Below are 7,289 nucleotides of genomic sequence, written 5' to 3'. Positions count from 1 at the left end.
TTTTCTATTTTTAGTAGAGATGGGTCTTGCTCTTGCTCAGGCTGGTCTTGAACTCCTGAGCTGAAGCGATCCTCTCACCTTGGCCTCCCAGAGTGCTAGGATTACAGGCGTCAGCCACCATGTCCAGCACCCTGGGATCTCTTTTGATTGGCTAGGTGGGAAGTATAAACTGGATACACACAACTCAACCCCTTCGTTGCCTCTCTGGGGGAGGCTGCCTGTGGAAAGCATGTTGTCTTGATTGCCCCACCCCCACCCCATGGGCTGCCTTTGTCAGAGGGGCCCAGCCCATATCCTAAGCTTGCCAATCCTGGTGTTGAGTTTAGCACCCGTCTAAAATTTAGTGCTAGCATTATGAAGGCCATTGCCCACAGATAAATGCCTTGTCTTCCAACTTAGCCTTGTGTTAGGGACTGAATGTTTGTGTCTCCGCAAAATCTATATGTTGAAATCCTAACCCCTAATGTCATGGTATTAGGAGGTGGGGACTTTGGGAAGCCATTAGGTCATGAGGGTGGCCCTCGTGAATGGGATTAGTGCTCTTATAAAAGGAACCCCAGAGACCGCTCTTGCCCTCTTTCTGGCACATGAGGACACTGAGAAAAGATGGCGGTCTGCAATGTGGAAGAGAACCCTCACCAGAACCCCGCCATGCTGGTACTTTGATCTTAGGTTTCCAGCCTCCAACACCGTGAGAAATAGGATTCTGTGGTTTGTAAGATACCCAGTCTGTGGTACTTTGTTATAGCAGCCCAAAGACATCTTGTCTGTAATACAGGGTAATATTTGGGGTTCTACCTCTTACTACTTAGTTCTCACTTGCTACAGAACTTGGGTGCTATTTGTTGAACCCTCTGAAAGATGCCAAAATAGAGAGTTTCTACTTCTCTGGAGAGATCACCACCATTTCCTCACTTACTTGTTGTCTCCTTTGTTACCTTGCTGTGCTAGAGGTGTTTGCACCTGTTGTTTTGAAATGACGAGAGAAGGACTTTCCCTTCCAAGAAGGAGTGGAAGACAGCATCATGCAACGCTGCTGCCACAAGTAGAGAAAAAATTACATTAGGAAAATAGTAGTTATGATGACCTTAGAGAGCTATGGATGCAATGAAGACTAGATAAACTGAAATACGAGAGATGGAGGACCCCTCCCCAGGGCTGAGCGGAGAGAGACCTGCTAGGCTTTCACCAAAACATCTGAGAGAACTCACCTGAGGAACAGGAAAAATAAACCAGGAATGAGTCTAACTAACTAACTATCTAAACCTGCAGTGCAGCCCCCAGCCCAGCTCTTCCCTCTCCCACCAACTGGGCAGAGGACAGGGTGAACCTTCTTTTATATCCTCCAGAGTTCTTTTATACACACTGTCCAGCATACATTAAAAATTTTAGAGACACATGAAGAGGCAGAAAAATGTGACCAAAAATTAAAAAAAACCCAAAAAAAACCAAAAAAAAAAAAAACTGCAGAAGTGGTCAAGGACTTTTGAGTTAGTAGTTAAAAACTTTAAAATAACTATGAAAAACATGTTAAATAAAACAGAGAAAAATACCAAGATGAATAAAGAGAGAATTTAACAGAAAATTGGAATCTATAGAAAATTAAATGGACATTCTAGAATTGAAAAATATGATATCTGAAATCAAGAATTCTCAGATGGATTTAACAGCAGCTGGACATAGCAAAAGGATGAGTGATGCAAACGCCAATGGGAAATTTTCAAAGTGAAATAAAGAGAAAAGAGAATGGAAAGAACAAAACAGTATGAAAGACGCATGGGGAGCTGTCAGATGTCTTACATAATTGGGGGCCCAGAGGAGAGCAGAGAGAATGGGGAAGAAGCACTATTTGAGGATACAGTGGCTGAGAATTTTTCAAAACCAATAAAAAAAAAATCAATCCACTCATTTAAAAAACTCAGCAAACCCCAAGCATGATAAATACAAAGAAAACTACGCTTAGACACATCATAGCCAACTGCTGAAAACCCAAAACAAAGCTAAAGTCTTAAAACCATGTATTAGATAAAGGCACATTCTCTGTAAAAGAGCAACCATAAGTGTAGGACTGACTTTTCAATAGAAACTGCATGTTGTGGGCAGAATAATGGTGCTCAAAGGTGTCCAGGCCCTAATCCCTGGAACCAGTGAGTATATTACCCTACATGCCAAAAGAGACATTGCACATACGATGATGGATCTTTAGATAGGAAGGGAACCCTGGGCTATCCAGGTGGGCTCACTGTGATCACAAAGGGGCCTTACGAGAGGGGGCAGGGGAGGCAGAGGCAGAGAAAGAGATGTGAGGGTGGAGGCAGGTTGGAGGGAGGCAGTGGCTGGGGAGGGGCCGTGTGCCAGAGAAGGAGAATAGCCTCTAGAAGCTGGAAAGGCAGGAAAACAGATTCTTCCTAGAACCCCCAGAAGGAGCACAACCCTGCTAACACCTTGATTCCAGTCTCGGGTAAGATAATAAATTTGTGTTAAGTCACTGAGTTTGTGGTCATTTGTTACAGCAGCAGAAGGAAGCTGATACACTACAGAAGTCAGCACACTATGGAATGGGATCTCTCCGAGGTGCTATCAATACATAAACGAATAGATTAGCTGTCACTTTGGTCACCAGACCCCTTACCTCTCTTTGCATTCTTAAAGTTCAGGGATCCCATCAGTCAATCACGGTGAGATCCCTGGATGCAAACTTTGATACCTCAACCATCCTTAGAGACAGATGCAATTCAAATCTCTTGACAAACCCTATCACTTCTAATGCATGGCTATTTAAAATAGGAGGATAACTAATCATAACTCAACTCTAATAAATAAACTATTGCTATAATATAACTATAAATTATAACTAAATTAATTTAAAACAAATTAATGAGTTTTTCTTTTTTCACACTTTATCAATGACCTCCTCCTGGTTTAGCTAGGAGAGGATTAAGATTATTATAGCTGGATTAAAAAGAGAAAGCAACACTTGCCTGGCAGGGGAGATACCAGGAACACAAAGGTGTTACAGTTTTCCCGGGGCCAGCTCACCCATCACACTGCGGATCTGCTCACCCCTGCGATTTCCCCAGATGTGGGAAACTCCGCTCTATAATTGGGGATAGAGGGGTGTGTTGGTGCTTTCCCCTATAAAAATAAATAAATAAAAAATTTTTTAAAAGAGAAAGCAGCAATGCTCATTTCCTGACATCCAGGATAAGTTCATAAAACCCATTTCAGAAATAAGACTGAGTCTTTCAATTGTAAGAGTCACATTCCAAAAGCATTCCTTTACATATCAGGAAGCAAAGTCAGAAAGACAGAACATGGAGTTCTGTTTTGTTTTATTATGATAAAATACATGTAACATAAAATTTACCATTTTAGCTATTTTGAAGTGCACAGTTCAGTGGCATTAAGTCCATTCACGTTGTTGTGCAACCATCACCACCGTCCACCTCCGGAACTTTTTCATCTTCCCAAAACTGAAACGCTGTTCCCATTAAACACTGATGCCCATTCCCCTCCCCCAGCCCCTGGCACCCACCATTCCACTTTCTGTCCCTGTGACTTGGGCTACTCCAGGCTCCTCAAGAGCAGAGAGTTTTGCTACTCAGCTATAGAATGGGAAGGGAGCCGGCTGTGACGTGGGCTATTTCCTGCCACACAGGAATACCACATATCCCATTTTCTCAGGCTGGAGAAGAGTGTGGAGAGAGAGAGAGAGAGAGTGTGGCCTCTGTTCCCGTGTCACTGGAGGTCAGAAGGAAAAGGAGGGACCCCAGCAGGTTAGGGCACCCGGAACAGAGGGGGCTTGTCTCACATCCTGCCAGCCAGGGGGCCCAGCCCCTCACCGAGACTGTAGGTGGACGGCCCCATGCTCCCAAGTGTCACCTGGAAAGACCCAGCATTTATCCAGACAGAGTTCACCCGGAATGGAGCAAACTGTACACTCAGTGTGACTACGTTCTCCGGAATGGATGAGGTTAATCTCTTTCCACCACTGAGTAGAAACGGGACTCTTCAACAAATTGAGTCCGGTTGTAGAAAATAAGGAAAGTTAAATTTCCTAGCATCTGGGTCTTAACTGTAAATTTTATACCCGCTACAAATACCCTGGCCCAAGAGATTCCTTCCTGTCCCCTGTGGGGTTCAAGGCCAGCGTCCCTTGGCTTGCCCAGCTGTTTGGCTCTGAGCTGGGTGGGGCCCACAGGCAGGAGCGGCAGCTCTGTGTTGAAAGCTGTTTTGGATTTCTCCCCTGGGCAGGGTGCCACACGCACATGTTGCAGTCCCTGCCGGCAGCCATGCCCAGCGTCCTGGCAAGCCACCCGCCTCCAGACTGCTCAGGCCACTTGCAAACGCCCGCTCCCTCTCTCACCCTCTCCCTTTTCCTCCCACCACCCCACCTCTCTCTCCTGATCCAGGAAAAATATTTGGACATTGCACGTCTGTCCTGTCACGAAACACACACAGAGGACAGAGGACGAAGGCGGGTCTATAGGAGCCCAGGCGACCTCAGAGCAGTTCATTTGCACAGCCAGCCTTGGGGACGTGAGCTGCGTGTCTGCTGCCAGGCTGGGGAAACTGCCCCACGGAGGGCAGCCCCAGGGGCTGGCTGGGTGGTACCAGGGATTTGCAGGGTTGGAGAATCTGTAGGCTTCACATCTGTGTCTCCAACATTTCTCTCACCTCTATCAGACGTGAGCTCCTTGAAGGCAGAGCCGGGCCTGGTTATTTTTAGTCCCTCCATATCATCTGTTCTTGCCGGACAACCCATTCCTCGTCTCCCTCCTCTCCCCTCCATCCCTCAGTAGCCCCGTGGAAGTCGTAGGCTCTGTGGTTCCTGCTGGAGCAGTGCAGACAGCAAAGCAGCACAATCCAACAGTCAGAAATCATCAGAAATGAATTCCACTCTTCACTCACATTTCCCCCAGAGATCTTAGACGTGGCACCACCCCTCAGGGTCTATGGGACACTTCTCTTCACCCCTCCTTCCCATCCCTCCTGCCCTGAAATATGGAGGACAAAATGGTGCCTCTCCTTCTCCCAGTCCTTCCTTTGGAGAGTCCTGTCTTCCCCCTCCACCCCCTCCGCCCCTCTCTCCACCTTCTGCTGCTGCTTCTTTTTTCTTTCTTTCTTTCTTTTTTTTTTTAGAGCCAGGGTCTCGTACTATCACCCAGGCTAGAGTACAGTGGTGTGATCGTAGATAGCTCACTGCAGCCTTGAACTCCTGGCCTCAAGGGATCCTCCTGTCTTGGCCTTCCAGAGTGCTGGGATTACAGGCGTGAGCCACCGCACCTGGCTTCTCTCCACCTTTCATCTTGTGTGTTGACTTTATTGCTTCCTCTTACCTCTTGGGTCCCAGCCTTCCCCATCCATTTTGCTCAGAAGTGGCTTCGGAGCTACGGAACATGCTCCAAGGTCCTTGGGGCACTGGTGTACCTAAATCCACACCTTCTCACCCTGGCAAAACTTGCAAAGTAGAGGCTTGCAGAGCTGGAGGGAAGAGAGGCTGAACAGGCATCCAGAGAACCTAGTTAGCTGAATTTTGACAACTGGTGGCCTTTTTTGTATAAAGGAGAGAGGAGACAATGTAGCCAGTTCAAATGCAGGCTGGGCTCAGTGCCCCTGGGGTGGGGAGATTCGCTCCTTTCCCCAAAACAACACATCGTCACACTACCCAGGCCCCCACCACTGACCAGGCCCCCAGCCCAGTAATGCATGTCCCCACCAACAACCTCAGCTGTGGCCTCAGGAACAACTCTGATATGCTGGGTCCCCAGGAATGCCCTTCCCGGGGAGCTGCAGCAGCACCTAGAGGCAGCGGGTGTTACCAGGATGAGGGGTGGTCAGATGGAAGGGTCTTTCAGTGAAGGTCAGAAGACTCATCAGCCTTTGTGACTCAGAAGCTGAGAAGCTGCCAAGCGAGCTGAGGAGGGAGAAGATGTGGATGACATTTGCCTCCTGGGCTTCCCCGAGAGAAGTCCCCTTAAGAGAAGTCCCCATACCAACCACTAACCGGAAATGGAGCTCCCAGTGCACCATGGCTTCTGTAAAGCCACTCAGGGTCAACTCTTGAGTCATCTCAGATGTGTGACCCAGATGTGTGACACTTAGGACATTTATGACAGATTATGATCTGTGGGCGGCCTCACCAACAGATTGATTTTTTTTCTTCATTGCATCCGTATTTGCTTAGAGTTACTTTTGCCTGGTTTAGCGCTTAATCTGCTCTTTTATTTTTCTTTTTTGTGAAATCGGCTTTGGCAGCCAAATGGTGAAGCGCCTGAGAGCACATCCTATTCCTCTGACTGCATTCGCCCATTTGACTAATATCACTTGGGCACTGGCTGTGGGCCAGACACCGTCCTAGAACCCAGGTGTACGGCACTGAGCAGAATGGAGTTTCTACTCTCTTGGAGCTCACCTTTCTCTTTTTTGGAATTATAATATATAGCAGTGGACGCCCATAAACATTCTGGTCTTGGGGATTCTGAAGGTTTCTTGGGGCACAGTCACACACTTGGAGCATGCCCCAGCTTGCACTGGCTCCCTGCACTTGGCTTTGGTTTCTCCTTGTGGAGGCTTCTTTCTCTAGCTGTGTTGACACATGTCCTGGAAAAAGACCACCCTCCCCAGGCTTAGGCATGGACATTTGATCCTGGGAAAGGCACTTGAACTTCTTAAGCCCCCCCCCCACTGTAAAAGACAGGTGATTTCCACATGACAGGGCTGCTGTGAGCTGTAAGTGGGGGGAAGCACATGGCACGATACAAATGTCCCTTGTGATTGCAGCACAATCATATTCAGAGATAAATATTCAGGATCCTCCTTCATGTTCTTCTTATTACCCTGATTCTTCCAGAGGTCTCCTTTCCCTGGGAAAGAGAAGACGCAGCAGAATACAAACACCAAGGAATCCAACCAACTCTTGACTTTGGAGTTTCAAAATTGACTTTTAAAATGTATAAAAGAAAAAATAATCATGTGAATCAAGACTTTTTGCTATATGAAAGGGAAGCTTTTTGGAAGAGAAATGGTTTATTGAGTTTCAAAGAGAAACTAAAAAACTCCAAAGAAATTGGAATGCTAAGTTTATTTCCAAACAGGAGAGGGGGACAGGAGAAGAGGCCAAATGAGCCACCTGCCATGCAGACCAGATCCAGGTTGCCAAGGCCAAGGGAGAAGGGGCGAGAAGGGAGGGGAAGATAAAGAAACCCCTAGATGAGTTTGGGGAAATCTAAGGGTAGGGAAACCTTGCAGCAGCCTCCTGATAAGAGAGTAGTTGAGAAGAGACAGGT

The 7,289-nt window shown here is 47.1% G+C and overlaps 1 non-coding gene across 1 annotated transcript; it reads left to right on the top strand.

Moving 5' to 3' along the window:
- The first annotated feature begins 2,973 nt into the window (after positions 1–2,973).
- LOC123645257 lies at positions 2,974–3,138 on the top strand. The gene has a single exon (XR_006737467.1). It is a non-coding gene; the product is annotated as a U1 spliceosomal RNA (small nuclear RNA).
- Positions 3,139–7,289: the final 4,151 nt, after the last annotated feature.

Source organism: Lemur catta, chromosome 9 (genome assembly GCF_020740605.2).
Source record: "Lemur catta isolate mLemCat1 chromosome 9, mLemCat1.pri, whole genome shotgun sequence".
Classification (NCBI taxonomy): domain Eukaryota; kingdom Metazoa; phylum Chordata; class Mammalia; order Primates; family Lemuridae; genus Lemur; species Lemur catta.
The sequence above is the reverse complement of the archived record's forward strand: the minus strand, read 5'-3'. Positions and strand labels throughout refer to the sequence as shown.